This window comes from Enhydra lutris, unplaced genomic scaffold, assembly GCF_002288905.1.
Source record: "Enhydra lutris kenyoni isolate GAN:26980312 unplaced genomic scaffold, ASM228890v2 scaffoldscaffold69, whole genome shotgun sequence".
Classification (NCBI taxonomy): Eukaryota; Metazoa; Chordata; class Mammalia; order Carnivora; family Mustelidae; genus Enhydra; species Enhydra lutris.
In genome coordinates, this window is record NW_019154153.1 from 8,320,009 (window position 1) to 8,331,307 (window position 11,299).

An 11,299-nucleotide genomic window follows, 5' to 3' on the forward strand; every position below is an offset into this window, starting at 1 on the left:
TTTGAGAAGTTCTTTATAGATCCTGGATATCAGCCTTTTGTCTGCACTGTCATTTGCAGATATCTTCTCCCATTCCGTGGGTTGCCTCTTTGTTTTGTTGACTGTTTCCTTTGCTGTGCAGAAGCTTTTGATCTTGATGAAGTCCCAAAAGTTCATTTTCCCTTTGTTTCCTTTGCCTTTGGAGACATCTTGAAAGAAGTTGCTGTGGCTGATATCGAAAAGGTTACTACCTATGTTCTCCTCTAGGATTCTGATGGATTTCTGTCTCACGTTGAGGTCTTTTATCCATTTCAAGTTTATCTTTGTGTATGGTGTAAGAGAATGGTTGAGTTTCATTCTTCTACATTTAGCTGTCCAGTTTTCCCAGCACCATTTATTGAAGAGACTGTCTTTTTTCGAGCCAGTACCAAACTGTCTTGAAGATGACAGGTTTATAATAGAGCTTGAAGTCTGGTATTGTGATGCCACCAACTTTGGCTTTCTTTTTCAACATTCCTCTGGCTATTCGATTTCTTTTCTGGTTCCATATAAATTTTAGGACTATTTGTTCCATTTCTTTGAAAAAAGTTGATGGTAATTTGCTACAGATTGCATTAAACGTGTAGATTGCTTAAGCATAGACATTTTCACAATATTTGTTCTTCCAATCCATGAGCATGGAACGTTTTTCCATTTCATTTTGTCTTCCTCAATTTCTTTCATGAGTACTTTATAGTTTTCTGAGTACAGATTCTTTGCCTCTTTGGTTAGGTTTATTCCTAGGTATCTTATGGTTTTGGGTGCAGTTGTAAATGGGATTGACTCCTTAATTTTTCTTTCTTTTGTCTTGTTGTTGGTGTATAAAAATGCAACTGATTTCTGTGCATTGATTTTATATCCTGACACTTTAATGAATTCCTTTACAAGTTCTGGCAGATTTGGAGTGGAGTCTTTTGGGTTTTCCACATAAAGTATCATATCATCTGCAAAGAGTGATAGTTTAAATTCTTCATTGCAGATTTGGATGCCTTTAATTTCTTTTTGTTGTCTGATTGCTGAGGCTATAACTTTTAGTACCATGTTGAATAGCAATGGTGATAGTGGACAGCCCTGTTGTGCTCCTGACCTTATCAGAAAAGCTCTGTTTCTCTCCATTGAGAATTATATTTGCTGTGGGTTTTTCATAAATGGCTTTAATGATATTGAGGTATGTATCCTCTATCCCTACACTTTGAAGAATTTTGATCAAGAAAGGATGCTGTACTATGTCCAATGCTTTTTCAGCATCTATTGAGAGTATCATATGGTTCTTGTCCTTTCTTTTATTAATGTATTGTATCACATTGATTGATGCAGATGTTGAACCAACCTTGGAGCCCAGGAATAAATCTCACTTGGTCGTGGTGGATAATCCTTTTAATGTACTGTTGGATCCTACTGGCTAGTATTTTGGTGAGAATTTTTGCACCTGTGTTCATCAAGGATATTGGTCTGTAATTCTCCTTTTTGATGGGGTCTTTGATGGGGTAATGCTGGCCTCATAAAATGAGTTTGGAAGTTTTCCTTCCACTTTTATTTTTTGGAACAGTTTCAGGAGAATATTCTTCTTTAAATGTTTGGTAGAATTCTTCTACCAAATTCTATTCTATTCTAATTCTTTAAATGTTTGGTAGAATTCCCCTGGGAAGCCGTCTGGCCCTGGGCTCTTGTTTGCTGGTAGATTTTTGATGACTGCTTCAATCTCCTTACTGGTTATGGGTCTGTTCAGGCTTTCTATTTCTTCCTGGTTCAGTTTTGGTAGTTTATATGTCTCTAGGAATGCATCCATTTCTTCCAGATTGTCAAATTTGCTGGCGTATAGTTGCTCATAATATGTTCTTATAATTGTTTGTATTTCTTTGGTGTTGGTTGTGATCTCTCCTCTTTCATTCATGATTTTATTTATTTGGGTCCTTTCTCTTTTCTTTTTGATAAGTCTGGCCAGGGGTTTATCAATATTGTTAATCCTTTCCAAGGACCAGCTCCTAGTTTCATTGATTTGTTCTACTGTTTTTTGGTTTCTATTTCATTAATTTCTGCTCTGATCTTTATGATTTCTCTTCTCCTGCTGGGTTTAGGCTTTCTTTGCTGTTCTTTCTCCAGTTCCTTTAGGTGTAGGGTGAGGTCGTGTACTTAAGATCTTTCTTGTTTCTTGAGAAAGGCTTGTATCATTATATACTTTCCTCTCAGGACTGCCTTTGCTGTGTCCCACAGATTTTTGAACATTTGTGTTTTCATTATCATTTGTTTCCATAATTTTTTTCAATTCTCCTTTAATTTCCTGGTTGACCCATTCATTCTTTAGAAGGATGCTGTTTAGTCTCCATGTATTTGGGTTCTTTCCAACTTTCCTCTTGTGACTGAGTTCTAGATTCAGAGCATTGTGGTCTGACAATATGCAGGGAATGATCCCAATCTTTTGATACTGGTTGAGACCTAATTTGTGGCCCAGGGTGTAATCTATTCTGGAGAATGTTCCATGTACACTAGAGAAGAATGTGTATTTTTTTGTTTTGGGATGGAATGTTCTGAAAATATCTGTGATGTCCATCTGGTCCAATGTGTCATTTAAGGCCTTTATTTCCTTGTTGATCTTTTGCTTGGATGATCTGTCCATTTCAGTGAGGGGAGTGTTAAAATCCCCTACTATTATTGTATTATTGTAGATGTGTTTCTTTGATTTTGTTATTAATTGGTTTATATAGTTGGCTGCTCCCACGTTAGGGCCAAAGATATTTAAAATTGTTAGATCTTCTTGTTGTACAGACCCTTTGAGTATGATATAGTGTCCTTCCTCATCTCTTATTATAGTCTTTGGCTTAAAATCTAGTTTATCTGATATAAGGGTTGCCACCTCAGCTTTCTTTTGATGTCCATTAGCATGGTAAATTGTTTTCCACCCCCTCACTTTAAATATGGAGGTGTCTTTGGGTCTAAAATGAGTTTCTTGTAGACAGCATTCTTTTTTTTTTTTTTTAAAGATTTTATTTATTTACTTGACAGATAGAGATCACAAGTAGGCAGAGAGGCAGGCAGAGAGAGAGAGGAAGGGAAGCAGGCTCCCTGCTGAGCAGAGAACCCGACGTGGGGCTCGATCCCAGGACCCTGGGATCATGACCCGAGCCGAAGGCAGAGGCCTTAACCCACTGAGCCACCCAGGCGCCCCTGTAGACAGCATTCTGACGGGTTTTGTTTTTTTATCCATTCTGATACCCTGTATCAGGGGCATTTAGCCCTTTTACACTCATGGTAACTATTGACAGATATGAATTTAGTGCCATTGTATTGCCTGTAAGGTGACTGTTACTGTATATTTTCTCTGTTCCTCTCTGGTTGACTTCTTTTAGGCTCTCTCTCTGCTTAGAGGACCATTTTCAATATTTCCTGTAGGGCTGATTTGGTGTTTACAAAAATCTTTTAGCTTTTATTTGTCCTAGAAGCTTTTTCTCTCCTTCTATTTTCAATGATAGCCTAGCTGGATATGTATTCTTGGCGGCATGTTTTTCTCATTTAGTGCTCTGAATATATCATGCCAGTTCTTTCTGGCATGCTAAGTCTCTGTGGATAAGTCTGATTTTTTTTTATTTTTAAAAATATTTAAATTTTTTAATTTAAAAAAATCTGTATGTTACAGACTTCTTGTCCCAGACTGCTTTCAGGATTTTCTTTTTGTCACTAAGACTTGTAAGTTTTACTCTTAGATGACAGGGTGTGGACCTATTTTTACTGATTTGGGGGGAGGGGGGTTCTCTGTGCCTTCTGGATTTTGATGCTTATTCCCTTTGCCATATTAGGGAAATTCTCTATAATAATTCTCTCCAATATACCTTCTGCCTCCCCTCTCTCTTTATTCTTCTTCTGGAATCTTAATTATTCTAATATTATTTCATCTTATGGTATCACTTATCTCTCGAATTCTCCCTTTATGGTCAAGTAGTTGTTTGTCTCTCTTTTGCTCAGCTTCCTTATTCTCCATCATTTGCCCCCCCCATATCATTAATTCTCTCTTCTGTCTCATTTATCTTAGCACTAAGAGCCTCCATTTTTGATTGCACCTCATTAATAGCTTTTTTGATTCCAGCTTGGTTAGATTTTATTTCTTTTATTTCTCCAAAAAGGGCTTTTATTTCTCCAGATAGCATTTCTCTAATATCTTCCATGCCTTTTTTGAGTCCAGCTAGGACCTTGAGAATCATCATTCTGAACTCTAGATCTGACATATTACCAATGTCTGTATTGATTAGGTCTCTAGCCTTTGGTACTGCCTGCTGTTCTTTTTTTTTTTTTTTTTTTTTTTTTTTTTTTTTTTGTGGTGAGTTTTCCACCTTGTCATTTTATCCAGATAAGAGTATCTGAATGAGAGAATAAAATACTAAAAGTGTGGAAAAGACCCCAGAAAAATGTACACTAACCAAATCAGAAGAGACTCCAAATTGGGGGGAGAAGAAAAGGGGTAAAAAGAAGTTTAAAAAAATTAAAAAAAAATATATATATATGAATGACTGGTGAATAGAACAGAGCCACCCACTTGATTTTAGGTGTATTTTGGTCTTTTAGAGGAAACTACCTCCCAAAACTTTAAAGAAAGAAAAACTTATATATATACAAAAATAAGAGTAAACCTGATGAAGAGATGGAGTATGACTGTAATGAAGAAAATTTTAAATATTCTAAAACACATAAAAAATGTTCATCATCACTAGCCATCAGGGAGATTCAAATGAAAACCACATTGAGATACCACCTTACACCACTTAGAATGGCCAAAATTAGCAAGACAGGAAACAACGTGTGTTGGAGAGGATGTGGAGAAAGGGGAACCCTCTTCCACTGTTGGTGGGAATGCAAGTTGGTGCAGCCACTTTGGAGAACACTGTGGAGATTCCTCAAGAAATTAAAAATAGAGCTTCCCTAGGACCCTGCCATTGCACTACTGGGTATTTACCCCAAAGATACAGATGTAGTGAAAAGAAGGGCCATCTGTACCCCAATGTTCATAGCAGCAATGGCCACGGTCGCCAAACTGTGGAAAGAACCAAGATGCCCTTCAACGGACGAATGGATAAGGAAGATGTGGTCCATATACACTATGGAGTATTATGCCTCCATCAGAAAGGATGAATACCCAACTTTTGTAGCAACATGGATGGGACTGGAAGAGATTATGCTGAGTGAAATCAGTCAAGCAGAGAGAGTCAGTTATCATATGGTTTCACTTATTTGTGGAGCCAACAAATAACATGGAGGACAAGGGGAGATGGAGAGGAGAAGGGAGCTGAGGGAAATTGGAAGGGGAGGTGAACCATGAGAGACTATGGACTCTGAAAAACAACCTGAGGGTTTTGAAGGGGCAGGGGGTGGGAGGTTGGGGGAGCCAGGTGGTGGGTGTTGGGGAGGGCACATATGGCATGGAGCACTGGGTGTGGTGCATAAACAATGAATTCTCTTATTCTGAAAAGAAATTAATTTTAAAAAAACACAGACACATAAATCAATGGAACAGAATAGAGAGCCCAGAAATAGACCCTCAACTCTATGGTCAACTAATCTTTGACAAAGCAGGAAAGAATGTCCAATGGAAAAAAGACAGTCTCTTCAACAAATGGTGTTGGGAAAATTGGACAGCCACATGCAGAAAAATGAAACTGGATCATTTCCTTACATCACACTCAGAAATAGACTCAAAATGGATGAAAGACCTCAATGTGATACAGGAAAATCCTTGAGGAGAACACAGGCAGCAACTTCTTTGACCTCAGCCACAGCAACTTCTTCCTAGAAACATCGCCAAAGTCAAGGGAAACAAGGGCTAAAATGAGCTATTGGGACTTCATCAAGATCAAAAACTTTTGCACTGCAAAGGAAACAGTCAACAAAACCAAAAGACAACTGACAGAATGGAAGAAGATATTTGCAAACAACGTATCACATAAAGAGCTAGTACCCAAAATCTATAAAGAACTTATCAAACTCAATACCCGAAGAACAAATAATCCAATCAAGAAATGGGCAGAGGACATGAACAGACATTTCTGCAAACAAGATATCCAGATGGCTAACAGACACATGAAAAAGTGCTCCACATCACTGGCATCATGGAAATACAAATCAAAACCACAATGAGATACCACCTTACACCAGTCAGAATGGCTAAAATTAACAAGTCAGGAAATGACAGATGCTGGCGAGGATGCGGAGAAAGGGGAACCCTCCTACACTGTTGGTGGGAATGCAAGCTGGTACAGCCACTCTGTAAAACAGCATGGAGGTTCCTCAAAAGTTGAAAATAGAACTTCCCTATAACCCAGCAATCACACTACTGGGTATTTACCCTAAAGTTACAAATGTAGTGATCCAAAGGGGCACGTGCACCCGAATGTGTATAGCAGCAATGCCCACAATAGCCAAACTATGGAAAGAACCCAGATGTCCATCAACAGATGAATGGATAAAGAAGAGGTGGTATATATATACATTGGAATACTATGCAGCCATCAAAAGAAATGAAGTCTTGCCATTTGCAACGTCCTGGATGGAACTAGAGGGTTAAACTGAGTGAAATAAGTCAATCAGAGAAAGACAATTATCATATGATCTCCCTGATATGAGGAATTTGAGAGGCAAAGTGGGGGGTTTGGGTTTAGGGAAGGAAAAAATGAAACAAGTTGGGATCAGGAGGGAGACAAACCATAAGAGACTCTTAATCTCACAAAACAAACTGAGGGTTGCGGGGGGTGGAGGGTATTGGAGAGGGAGGTTGGGTTATGGACATTGGGGAGGGTATTGCTATGGTGAGTGCCATGAAGTGTGTAAGCCTGATGATTCACAGACCTGTACCCCTGGGGCTAATAATGCATTATGTGTTAATTTAAAAAATAAACTTTAAAAAATAAAAAAATATATTACTTATTAAAAAAAATCTTGCTTAACTAGAAACTTTTTGCTGCATTCTCCTTTTAGGAGAGGCAAAAGGAAGACAATAAGCTTGTAATATCAGAGACTTATTTAAAGCAGGATATTCTATTTCATTTTTCTGCCTCTAACAAAACTGCATAGAAATTATGTGTATTCTGAGAGCTACCCCAGGATATACCACATGATCCTAAATCAGCAAAATAAATTTGATTTATGTTTGGCATTTTGTACTTTTTTACTGAGCCAAGAAATTGAAGTGGTTCGGTTTAGAAAGATTTTTCTGAACTGATGGTTAAAACAAGAAGAGTTCTCTTATAAATAGATAGTTAACACATAAAATGGAGCATTCTGTGAGTTTGTTATATATTGATATTTTATGGCTTTCTTAACCAGTTTGGTTCAGTACGGTTCTTCTTACTATCAAATTATTGAATTATAGTATTTGGTGTTTGGATCATGCAGGAAGGACACTTTAAAACTCACCAGCTGTCTTTAAAGGCTTAATTTGTTTTTTGCTTTGTTTTGTTTTTTCACCGCTATTTTGGATAATGGGATGTTTACATCTTAATATAAAAAATGAAAATAGGCAGAAACAATGTTTCATGTAAAAAAAAAGGTACAAATATATGGAAAGATATTCTGTGTTCATGAATTAGAACTAGCACCATTAAAACGTCCATACTACCTAAAGTTATCTACAGAGTCAAAGTAACCGCTATCAAAATTCCAATGGAATTTTGGTAGAAATGTCAACAAAATCCTAAAGCTCATTTGGAACCAAAAATACTCCAAATAGCCAACCAATCTTGAAAAAGAAGAACAAAGCTGAAGGCATCATTCTTCCTGGTTTCAAAATATGTTAAATATACAATAATCAAAATGGTATGACACCGGCATAAAAATAGAGCAGTAGAACAGAATAAAGAGCACAGAAATAAATCAACACATTTACAGTCAACTGATCTTTGACAAGGATGCCAAGAATACATACGGAAAAAGGATAGTCTCTTCAACTAACGGTGTTAGGAAAACTAGACAACCACATGCAAAAGAATGAGATTGGACCCTTATATTACACCACTCTCAAAAATTTACTCAAAATGGGGGCACCTGAGTGGCTCAGTCAGTTAAGTGTCTGCCTTGGCTCAGGTCATGAGTTCAAGGTCCTGGGATGGAGCCCCATATTGGGCTCCCTGCTCAGTGGGGAACCTACCTCTCCATCTCCCTCTGCCCCTCCTCTCCTGCCCAAGCTCTGTCAAATAAATAAATAAATAAAATCTTTTTTTAAAAATTAACTCAAAATGAATTAAAGATTTTAAACATAAGGCCAAACCATAAAAACTCCTGGAAGAAAGTAGAGGAAAAACTCTTCCTGACTTTGGCCTTGGCAATATGACCAAAAACAGACAACAAAAGCAAAAATGGACAAGTGGAGTTATATCAAACTAAAAAGCTTCTGCACAAAATGAAAAAGCAAGCTACAGAGTGGGAGAAAACATTTGCAAGGCATATATCTGATAAAAAGTTATATCCAAAATATATAAGGAAGTCCTACAACTCAAGAGATTTAAAATAGACAAAAGAACTGAATAGACGTTTTTCCAAAGAAGACATAAAAGTGGCTGAGAGATAAATCAAAAGTTTCTCAACATTACTTATCATCAGAAAAATGCAAATGAGAAAACCACAATGATCAATTCACACCTGTTAGAATGGCTATTACCAAAAAACAAAAGATAAAAAGTGTTGATATGGAGGAAAGGGAACACTTGTGCACTGTTGGTGGGAATATAAATTGGTGCAGCCACTGTGGAAAACAATATAAAGTTTTCTCAAAAAATTGAGAATAGAATTACCATATGATCTATTATCTCACTTCTGGAAATCCACCCAAAAGAAATGAAGCAACCTAAATATCCATTGACAGATGAATGGATAAAGAAAATGTGGTATATTCATAGAGTGGAATATTATTCAGTCTAAATAAAGGAAATTCTATAGTAAATGATATTATGTTATATACTTAAAAGTTTGCTGAGGGTAAATGTTAAGTGTTCTTATCACAAGAAAATAAGAATAATAATAAAGAGGACCAAGTAAAACTTTTGGAGGGAATGGTTATATTTACAGCACAAATTATAGTGATTTTATGGGTATATGGTACAGTGCTTTTATGGATATGGACTTATTTCCAAAATCATTAAGTTGTATACAGTAAATGTACAACTTTTTGTATGTCAGTTATACCTCAATAAAATGGCTTTTAAAAAGAAAAACAATAGATAAAGTTAATAGATCAAAAATTTGGTTCCTTGAGAATATCAACAAAATTAACAAAGGTTTAGCTAGACTAAAGAAAAGAAAGAAGACTCAAATTACTAAAATTAGAAATGAAAGTAGGAATATTATCACTAAGACCTAATAGGAATAAAACTAATTAAAATAGAATGCTATGAACAACTGTACTGTACCAAATTATATAGCCCAAATGAAAATAGACAAAATCCTAGAAACACACAAACTAACAAAACTGACTAAAAAATAAATAGAAAATCTGAATAGATTTATAAAAAATAAGAGATTTAATCAATAACCAAAACTTTTCAGTAAATAAACAGCCAAGACCAGATGACATCACTGGTGAAGCCTATCAAACACTTAAAGAAGAATTAACACGATCTGCAGACTAACTTATAAGACTTTTATGAATATAAATGCAAAAAACTTTTGTAAAATACTAGCAGATTGAATCTAATAGCATATTAAAAGTATTATACATTATGGCCAAGTGGTATTTATTCCAGGAATATAAGTGTGGTTCAAAACAAAAAAGTAAATTAATGTAATACATCACAACACTATATGATGTATTCCATTGATATATTACATCTATGATTGTGTCAACAAATGCAGAAAAAGAATTTAATAAGATTTGCCACACTTTCATGAAAAAAACAATCAAATATGAATAGAAGATAATGTCCTCACCTGACAGTGTGTATTTATAAAAATGCCACAGCTAACATTATACTCAGTGGTGAAAGAATGAAAGATTTCCCCATAAAATCAGAAACAAGCCAAAGATGTCTGCATTCACAACTTTTAGTCAACATTTTGCTGGAATTTCTAGCCAGAGCAATTATTCAATAAAAAAAGAAATAAAGGCATCTAATTCAGAAATGAAAAAGTAAAACTATCTCTATTTTCAGATAACATGATTTTATATATAGAAAATCATAATACACAGGGGAAAAAAAATCTCAATTTGAGCTAAGAAACAAATTTACAATGTTGCTGGATACAAAATCAGCACACTAAAAATTAGACATACAGATGGCCAACAGATACCTGAACAGATACTTAACATTACTGATTATCAGGGAAACACAAATCAAAATTACAATGAGATACCTCACACTTGTCAGAATTGCTAAAATAAGGAACACAAGAAACAACAGGTGTTGGCAAGGACGTGGAGAAAGGGGAACCCTCTTGCAGTGTTGGTAAGAATGCAAACTGGTGCAGTCACTTTGGAAAACAGTATGGAGTTTCCTCAAAAAAGTTGAAAATAGAGCTACCCTATGATCCAGCAATTGCACTACTATGTATTTACTCAAAGGATATAAAAATATTGATTTGAAGGGATACATGCATCCCGATGTTTATAGCAGCATTATCTACACTAACAGCCTAAATGTCCACTGACTGATGAATGGATAAAGAACTTGTGGTATATATAGAATAGAATATTACTCAGCCATAAAAAAATAAAATCCTGCCATTTGCAATAACATGGGTGGAGCTAGAGAATATTATGCTGAGATAGTTAAGTCAGTCAGAGAGAGACAAATAACATATGATTCTAGCGACATGTGGAATTTAAGAAACAAAACAAATGAGAAAAGGGGAGAAAAAGAGAGAGAGAGGCAAACCAAGAAATAGATTCTTAACTATAGAGAACAAACTGACAGTTACCAGAGGGGAGGGGAGGATCGGGTAATAGGTGATGGAAATTAAGGAGGGCACTTGCTGTGAATGGACACCAGGTGGTGTTCGGACACGTTGAGTCACTATATTGTACACCCAAAACTAATATTACACTGTATGTTAACTAGTTAGAATTTAAATAAAAATGTTTTTAAAAATCTGTTGTTTCTATACATTAATATTGAAAAAGTCTAAAAACAAAATTAAGAAAACAATCCCATTGACATAACATCGAAAGAATATTTCCTGGAGTCAGCCTACTATAGAAAGAGATCTATTAAGTTTGTCACTTAGCCCTATATTTAATAATTTTCTATAAATTTTCTCTATCTCCTGAGAAAAATGAAAAAAAAAAGCCATAAACAGGGTTCTTGTTTCT